A 10,387-nucleotide genomic window follows, 5' to 3' on the forward strand; every position below is an offset into this window, starting at 1 on the left:
ATATTTGTAACAAAAGTCAAACCAAAAGTCAAACCAATTTTTTTTCAGTCAAATTTTAATAAATTTTGAATAAGCTCGGTCGATACTTAGGGAATACAATACACTTCAGTAATATTTTTTTTCTTTTTCTTTCATACCAAAAATCCAAAGATCCAAAATGGCGGAATTATCGACACCAATGACTGATGCGAAAAAAATGGATCTTTTATGATATTTTAATAAATAGTGTTAAAATTATTATTTTTCCTTTCATTTTGCATATTTTGTATGTGTACTTGAATAAGGTACCAACACACAAGTCCGCAGCTTTTTTATTTCTTCGGCAATCCACACTTAAAAGTTACCTATTTTCACGGCTGATCTAACTCCTTCATAAACGCGCGATTATTACAGCGCCGATTCCTGAAAGCTCCAGCTGTGTAACTTGTTAAATAAAACGAATAATATGAGCATTGAAAGAAGAAAGTTCTTTCGCGAAAATTGTATCTGGATTAAAGACAGAGAGATAATAGTAAATTATTACCCGATTTATGTACTTATCTCTATTAGATCAAAACAAACCAAAATATATGTTAAATAATAAATTGTATCGGTCCAAGAGGAACGCAGGATTACATATTTTCGCGGCGTTAAAAGAAGAAAAGTTCTCGCGCATCCGTGAAATTATTAATGTTTAGATGAAATATTGTAGTAAATCACCCGTTTTACCCTCGTCCCTTTCGTCCCTCGGAATCAAACAAATATATGTGTTGAAAAAGAAATTGAATGTAAAAGGAAGAGGAATATCATTTCTGAACAACGTAGGCGTCAAGAGAAGACAATTCTTGCGCGTCGCAAAAGATTAGAGGGAACGTCGCTCTCGCCCTTTCCCGAAGTTCCTTATCCGCGCATTATTGCTTATACCGCGCTGCAGTCCATCGAACTGTTATACGCGTCCCGTCTATCACGATATATCGATCGCCGCTCTGCCGGTGGGCGTTCGTTCGACGAAGGAGGTCTCCGAGATTGACGCGCGTCGGTCGACCTGGCGACGTATAACGCTTCGGATTTATTCAATGACGCGAGAGAGAGAGAGAGAGAGAGAGAGAGGATCGTTAAGGGTTCCAAGAGGTGGGTGGGACAGGGGTCAAGGGGTTCGTGGCCCCTTCCGATATCCGACGCCAGACACGTGCTCCATTCCGGTACGGCTCGACGCCAAGAATCCGTCGTGGTGCCGCGTCCCGGCGGCATGATTAGCGTCGCGCGAGCGTCTGCTCGTCGTTAGCTCGGATCGCGGTGTAATCCGTCGCGCTCTATAAATTACGCTGACGACACGCAGCCGATGATTAAATCCGTTAGACGTTTACCCCTTCGATAATGATGATCGCCTCTGCGCGCCGCATTTAGATCGCAAAGGCGAATCGATACGTTGAACGACGGTTGTACGAGAGAGCCGTTCGAGAATGTATCGAAGTGAGGAAGTCTCTCAGCTTCCGTCAGCTTGGCAGGACTAAGTTTAGCCCGCGGCGGGCCAAATTGCGCCTCCGGCGAGTAGCGACGTGTTAAAGTCATACGTCATATTTCCGTAACCGTAACTGTCGCTTAACCGACAACGCTCGTTTTATCGTCCGCTGTCGCCTCCGGAAATTGTCAAACGAGACGTGCGAGGAGGGTCGTACCTTTTTTTCTTTCTCGTTCTTTATCACGAGTAAGCATATGTCCGAAGAAATGTGGTAAGTACGGTATCCTCCTCCGTTTGTACTTTTATTTCGCGTTTATATATAAATCATAGTCGTACGTCGAGCGAGAAGTGTGAAAAAAGTTTCACGACGTTCAGCTAATCTTTGGCGATGATCGCGTTAATGTTATTATTTTATCGTTCAATGTGTAACTTTAGCGGAGGGGGGGAAAAAAAACGTGAAGAGAGAGGGAAAGGTCGACGTTTGTTTCTCTGAAGGCCGAGAAACAAATTTATCAGGATGCCGACGATCGCGGCGAGAAGAACTTTATTCGTCTCATCCATTCTCTTTTGGCTCTTCTCTTTCAGATACTACGTCTCCTTTTCCTCGTCATTCTACTCCTCCTCCTCCTCCTCCTCCTCCTCCTCCGTTCCTTACGTGCTATCCTGTTCCTTCGTGCGTGTGCTCGCGTGCATACAGAACCGTGCGTGAATCGTGCGATGACTCGCGAAAATCAATTCAATTCCGCCGTATATCTAATTCAATAATCTGAACGTGACGAGTGGGCGAGGAACAGGCCGGGGAATGTAAATGCGATAAATGAGTCCGAGGTGGTATTATAAGAAGGAACGGAGGAACAAAGAGTACCGCGACTTCCGGCTGCTCCGCATGACCGACTCGGCTGTCATAAATCGTTTCGTGGACGGAACCAACTGCGGCTCGGCTTCGTCCGCCTTACGAATCTGACAAATGATCGCTTCACGAGAAGCCAATTAACACCTCGTACAACAGTCGTACACTCGTATGTAACTGTCGGTGGCGTGTGTTGGTGGAAATAACTTTGATCTGAACATCGCGACGTGTATAAACATATATTTAGATTCTGGGCAGGCATCTAACAAAACTTTTTCTGTTTCTTCACTTTTCCTCTGTGCCCGAGTATCGCTTTACGATTACATCGACACGTAAATCGATGTAGAAAAAAGATGACAGACTCGTTTTACTGTTCAGGTAAAAGGTCGGTAATAACGGCTTAACGAATTGCAGAAAGGGAACTTGGTATGAACGTATCGTGGTATCTCGAAGGTATCGTTTATACCACGGCTAGTTCATACATTTTTTAAGCGTTCGGTTTCGCAACGATGAAGTAACGAGGCAAGGGTAGTATAAAACGCGAGGGTTAAAATTCCGAGAACGAAACGTTTAATCGCACTGGCAATTAGCACGATTCGTAATGGATTCCGTCTTCGTTTCGTGATATCTTTAATGAAACCGCTTAAATATTCTGTATAAATATGCGATATAAAATTATTCAATTAATTACGAGCGAAGTAAAATATCTTCATCTGACACACATATATATATAATATATATATGCGAGTGTAGTGAAGATATCAATATTCACTTCTTCCCTTCTTTTTCCCTCTCTCTCTTATCGCATATTAAAAGATTACAATGATTAATATAAAATTTCTTGGTAATCGGCATCATTAACCCGATCCTAAAAAAGCTATCCGTCCACGAACACGCTGTCGAAGATAGCTGCGCGTTCCCTCTAGATGTTGCCATCTATTTGGCACATCCGTTGTCATGGTGGATTTCTTGCTGTCGAGGGGCAACCACTCGCTCGTGGCAAGATAAAAATACGGTCGGAAGGGTATTAGTCACTGTGCGATGGCCCGTGGGGTTCCGAGAGAGAGAGAGAGAGAGCAAAGTACAGAAAGAAAGAGGTAGAGAGACGAGTCTTTCACGCGTACTCCGCCACCAAACTGCAAACTGCACTAATACTCTTTCGTGATGCACGCGTGTGCGTACACGTTAACTAGATCGCCAGGAAGCGAAGCCGTTAAATCACGCGGGACTTGGACAAATCCGGAATGCAATGTGGTTGCGCGTACATTACTGGTATACGTATATATACGGGACGGAATGTGTGCGCGCCGGATTGGCGCTGTATGTATTCCGCCGCCTCATCGGGCGCGGACGTATCAATTAACTCGGGAACTCGACGGCCATCTCAACTAATTTCCATCCATTCTCGACATACCTACTCGATGTGCCATGAAATTATCGGTCGATAGCTACGAACCCGCTAGCTACCGCGCCGCTCTTTCGTGAACCCTCGTACGAGGTCGTCGGCGGTTCTCGCTTTTGAATTATCACGATTCGAAGGCTTCTTTTTCTCTCGTTAAAATGTAAGCGCGTAGGAATATTGATAAATTAAATTGCAATCCCTTTGGTAGAAGTGACGTATATCTTATCGAGACGAAGTTATTATAATTGCGAAGCTCACGATTGGTTAGCAGCAGGTACTTTTCATCCTATCGTTCTTTTTTCTTATATATAACTATAACGTATTAATGAAAAGCAAATGTCGACAAATGCAATATAAGCACCTCTCTCGCTCGTTCGGGACGCTTGATTACACGCCGGTCGTGCCGGCTCTTAAATCCACCTCGATGTGATATTAAAAGCAACCGTGATTATAATCGTGATCGCAGAAACGCGCCATATATATTGGCTGGGTGCGTCGATCTCGGATAAATAACGAATTGATATTGAAATTGGCAGCGATCGACTAATTAGCTCCGACTGTCCGCTTCAATTAGGGTAAGCTTGCGTAACGAGGTGATTGCGGGAGCAACGATGTGACTCGTTAGCCGGCTCAGAGGAATATCACGGTGTCGTCCCCCCCGAGGCCCCCTCGATGAGTGTCGCGTGAACCAACCGGATACTTTAATGACCTCTAACGACGAGCAATTAACTCGAATCGGACGGTAATGTTATCAGCCTTGCGTTACAGGATTGCCTCGGGCCTGTTCTATTCCATGCGGCGCGGCGCGTCGCGATGCGTTGGCTGGTCAGCGCTCGTTATGACAGCGTCAGAATGTTCGGTGTTGTTTGCCCATTAGACTCGACTGTTCGACAATGTCGAACACGAGAGCGCATTGATCGCTCGTGTCGGATGACGTTATTTGTCTGATTTTCCGAGATATCGTTACTTCATACGCGAGAGATACAAAACTGGTTGAATAAATAGTTGAATTAATAGTTTTATAACTTTGCGGGTAGGTAAATAGAATGGAACATTTTTCGGACGTGTAACATTAGTGATTTAAGGATATTTCAAGATTTTAACGGCGAAAAATGTAAAAAAGCCCATCAAAGATTCTTTATTTTTCGTGCGAATGTAACAAAACGAATAAAACGTTTCAACCCTCCAACCTCGGGTTTTTATCGATATAAAATATAAATTGAAATTACATAAATAACGCAAATTCCAAGTCATTGTGTCTCTGACTGTCGACACCACAAGTTCTTTACGTGAAGCCGCGAGAAAATCACGCTTACATCAACTCTGACAATCTAACGAGCGGTGTGATTCTACGTAGTGACGCAATGACTTTGGTTTTACTTTATCTAATTTGGCATTTGGATAAAGAAGAACGAACTAATTTGTCGGGAATCATCAACTTGGAATTTGCGCTTTATTTATGTAATTTCGATTTATATTTTATATCGATAAGGATCCGAACTGAAGGGTTGAAACGTATATTTTATTCCTTTTGTTACATTCACACGAAAAACAAAGAATTTTTGTGCATCCGAATAGCTGATGGGCTTTTTTACATTTTTCACTGATAGATTCTTTCGAGCCTCATTTTATATATATATATTTGTTTAATATTTTAACGCAATTATGTATACACATGTAGAAAATTCTTCCAATTTTTAAAATACGTGACAATAAATCACATTTCTCTCTCTTGTCACAGTACGTGTTGTTAGTAAAATCGGCGGTCTTTAAATTAAAAGGACTCTCTGTCCAAGTTCGAGTTGATTTTTCAGCTTCCCGATCGTGCTTTTTCGAGTTCGCGGCACTTTGGTAACAGGACTCGTGTGCATCTCTTAATGCCAGCACGTGTGCGTCGCGCGCGTCTGAGTCCGCCTTTGAAGTGCGTACTCCTCGTGCGTAGACCTCACGCATGTGTGTTCTCTTGGCTTTTCCACCAAACTACATATAACCGTGTTAACCATATGTCCATAAACCATAGGTCTAACCATAGCCTCGTTAGTTCTCTCTCTCTCTCTCTTTCTGTAGTCCTCTCTTGGAGGCTTACAACCGATTCGGATTAGCGTATTAATCTGTTCATCCATTTAGCAGATTGATTACGCTCGCCTCTCATTCACGCCTGACAAATCTCACGAATAATGTTGCGGCAAATCGAAATAAAGTATATTGTTTTTTATGTAATAATCAAAATAATGTCGAGATGTGTATTATTGTAAAGCTTTAAAGAAAAATAATAAATATCACGAATTCTTATCGTGAATCATGTATTAGCTGTAGCTAGTCTTTTTGTTTTTTTTTACCGCGAGGAAGATGCTTCTTGCTTTTCTCTGCTGGTAGAAATTATATAGTCCGCGGTGAGTTCGAAGAGGCGGTTTTGCTTTTGAAATTTTAACCGTGGTATCCCCGTCCAAAGTCGAGTCGTTAGAATCATGAGATTTGTTAACAGACCTAGTAGGGGCGAGAAACGACGAACCTTTCGGGCTCCTTTGTCCATTTTTTTTTTTACTAAGCCTTGCCGACATCACGGTGTGAAATTTCAAAGAGTACCATTCAGTTTTCCGTCATCTCTTTGCTTAATACTTTGCTCTCCGTCATTCACTAGTTTGTCTCACTCACGATTGACTTCAGAGATTTATTACTGAATTTTTAAATACAGCGAAATCAAAGGAAAATTGTTTCATTTACCATTTTTCCATAATCGTTATTTTTACATTAATTACATTCCTTATCGTGGTTTCTAAAATTCCTTTTATGTTATTAAAATACGTGCAACGCGCATTCAATTTATTTCTCTCGGTTGTACTACATCTCTCTCTCTCTCTCTCTCTCTCTCTCTCTCTGCCATTTGTAATCCATTTATAGATCATGATGAACGCGATCCGCGCGAAACGGTGTTTGCGAGCAAAGTGTCGTTCCGCCGGCTTCATAAAATGCTCCCGCAGCTCCATTCGTTTCAATTGTATCGCGATGGGGTGCACCGCCGTGAAATTAATCGCACAGCGGTGTCTTTGTCTGGTGACGGTGCGCGACCTTTATTATCGCAACACGTTCGAAAGAACAGACGGATCTAATGACCCGAGCCTTGAGAACGGTCTCGCGGACGTGACACTCGCACGCGCCTAATTATTCACTCGCAAGCTGCTGGACAGACGAGTGTATACCTCCCGAAGGAAATCGCGTCCCCTTTAATTTATTGGTGCGCGTATAAGCGCACATAAATCCGAACGTGAGAGAGAATTATATAATGATGATGATGAAAAATTATATAATGACAAAACTATACATTGACATCGTCAATTGAATATTATTCTATTTGTATCTCGAATCGTAATTTGTACATTTATGATGATAAATTATTGAAGTATTAAGTGAAAATTGACTTGAGAAATGTTGAAAATGGCATTCTTCTCTTATTTCCGCTTAAATTATTCGCAAATTTAAGATCTTATTGATATTAAGTTATTAATATTTTTATTAAGACTATGTTTATTAGTATAAAAAATTATTAAATTGCTTGTCAATTTAACATGTGTTATTGTTACTATAGTTCTGTTCATGACTGTGTTTCAAGAGCGAAAAAGATTTCGGCGCGCAGTTTACAGAATATCTATATGACTTCACACAGAAATATTTAAGAATGTTTAATATCTATTTTTTAAATATTAAAAGTTTAATAATAATTTTACAAATTATTCTTACATTTGTTTGGAGACTTGTGACAAAATCCAGAGTCGATTCACTGAAGCAATATCTAAAATTATAAAGATTTTAATTTACAATGATTTTATTTAGTACCTATTTTTTAAATATGAGAAATTTATTAATAAATTTATAGTTTTATTATTGTTCTATTATTATGGCTGAGTATTTATGTAAAGTTTAAGCAAAATTCTTTTATTATTAGTTTAAAAGTTATTTAATATGTTTCTCTTGAGTTTTATGTAAAATCATTTGATTTGATGAGGAAGTAATATATTATAAGAATTAAATCAAATTTCTTAAATTTTATATATATACTATGGACTAATAAAACAATAATATTATAAATATTGGTGTAAAAGTTTATGTAGATCTATTAAAAAATCATACTCATTTAAAAATTGAAAGCAGGAACTGCAGGAAAATATGATCATTTTTCTACATAAAATCATTATAAGCCAAATTGATTTTTTTTTGTTGGCTTCACGTTGGACTAATCATTCTCAAAAATTTTTTAACGATGTCTAACATTAGCTATTTTTGACTGATTATTTGATACTAATAATTTTGATATTACATAGACAAAATATCCTTAAACTAAGATTTGCTTGGACTGAAAAAAAAAAAAAAAGGATTTCTCTTATTTAATTGGATTAATTTTTTTATTATCGAAAGTTGACATTAGATGGAATCATTAGTTTAAAAATATAGATGTAATACACTTCAAGGGAAATAAAAGATTATGGTAATGATGTGAAAAACATATAAATTATTTTTTTCAAATCTTTTTTAATTTATTTATCAAGTTTACAGCAACAATATGTGTGTTTTAATAAATGAATTATATCGGTAGAATTATAACTATGTATATAGTGATTCTGAGTACAGCGTAGATTCAGTATATTGCAGCAGATGTACGTACGATCGTTGTCAGCTTCCGTGAAACAAATAATAGAATAAAAGATAAAGCAGTTACGTAAGTGCGGAAGAGTTGAAACGAAGTAGAATACCCACCGATCGCTATATTTCGAGCGAGGAAGAATGCTTCCTGCATTAGGAGCGTACGGCCACGGTCGTAAAGGCGCGATGATCTGTGGGTAGAGGGTGAGCAGTGGCTGGTACCGAGGGGGTTGCAAATTGAATAACAAACGTTCACCCTCCTTGGTTAAATCACCGAAAAAGCCATCCCCCGAGCTTGCACGCTTGCCGCGAGACGTTAACCGCACCCCCCGCGAATTGCTGCGGCGCAACCCCGACGCGACCCTCTCCGAGGCTGCTTTGCATAACGATCTTATTTCGTAATCTCTGCCATATTGATCCAGTTTATGGCGCCGCGCTTGAAAATTGTTTATTGCGGTGTCTCCGTCAGAACATGTCGAATCTAAACTACCTCGCGGTACCGCGCTATTTCACGAAACACATAATTTCGTCTTTAAATTCGAAGTTTAGCGTTTCTGTTACTAATTCTTCACGGTGCTTTTATATATAGATACTTTATTCTATTATAACAAAATACATCTTTAAGAGTGAAAGATTATTTTTTTCTATAATTGCTTCATTAATACGTTAACGGCAACCTATCTATGTTTAAAAACATGCAATTGTCTCGTGACAGGAATTATTGCCTCTACTGTCATTGTTTGAAGAATATTGCGCATGTTGTAATCAATTATGACCGGCCAGAATGCTCGGGAGAATCAACTTTATAGAAGCTTAATGATCGCGTGACGCGGCTACTCCACTGTTTAGGCCCGAGAGAAGCGAGCCGAGTCATTCTCGCTAATAAGATTGAGGAGCTCGAAGCACATCGAGTATCGGACGCATTTCCGTTGCGCTCGCGCGAGGCGATGCCAGAACGATGCCCGATGCCGCATAATCAGCGAATCTCTGAACGGAGCGAAGGTCGGAATAAAATGTTGGAGCGGGAAAATCTTAAGTGGCGACGACAAAGTGGGGGAGGCCTTATGTTATGACGGGACATTTCACGGTTGGTAGGATCTGGGATTTAACGGCCCGTGCGATAATATCGTCCCAGGAGCTCGTGTTCCGCTCGTGCTCCATCGTGTTCTCTCTCTGCTCAGTGTCGTTCTCTGTCGGCCTGTTGACATACATTCGGGGGTATTCCCTAGTGTCAGGTTACACGATTTCTTCATCGCGAATATTTAGATATCTATGTGTCAAAATGAAAAAGTCATTATTGGCGGCGACAGTACACACGCGACGTTGTACTCAAATTGCAATTGTGAATGAACTTACTTTCAATTCGTGCGTAGGAATCACGTTTTAGCAGGCGAGGAAGATAAATTATTCCATGTTGACTCGCGCACGGGTTGCACCTTAATAATCAGCGGCAGCAAGAGCGAAGGTCGGAGCTAGGAGAGTTAGAGACTAGTGTGTGGACTGTCTTTTCATAGATCAACAACAAGGAAGTCGACAATTGGGCGGCGGGAACGAGCTTTGTGAATGGAGTGAAAGTCGAATAGAGTCTTCATTATTCACAAAAGCATTATTTATTTCCTTTTTCTCACTTTAAAATGAATTTATAATTTTTATAATAATACAGTAATAAAGAAGAGTTAATAGTAATAATTAATAATTAATAATTAATAATAATTAATAATAATTCATTGATAATAGTGCGATACTACATCCAAAGGGTGGGCTGATATGGGTTATCGTTCAAGTCCAAGTTCCAAACGTAATCAACGAATTGTCTGGAAAAAATTTTTAATTCACTAAGGAAAATCACTTTCTCGTCAGACAATGTTCAAGGCCCTGTGTGGTATGAAATCGTTTGGAACCTGTCCGTGTCCATACTCCACAGTCGTTTCTCTTTAATTCGATCCGTCTCTTGCCTTCCGAAAATGAACGGAAGAGAAGAGTCGGGTAGGGCGCGAAGTGTTTTGTCGGTGTATGGTACAACGCGACAGTGCTTTATATATATATATATATATAT

This window comes from Trachymyrmex septentrionalis, unplaced genomic scaffold, assembly GCF_001594115.1.
Source record: "Trachymyrmex septentrionalis isolate Tsep2-gDNA-1 unplaced genomic scaffold, Tsep1.0 scaffold191, whole genome shotgun sequence".
NCBI lineage: Eukaryota > Metazoa > Arthropoda > Insecta > Hymenoptera > Formicidae > Trachymyrmex > Trachymyrmex septentrionalis.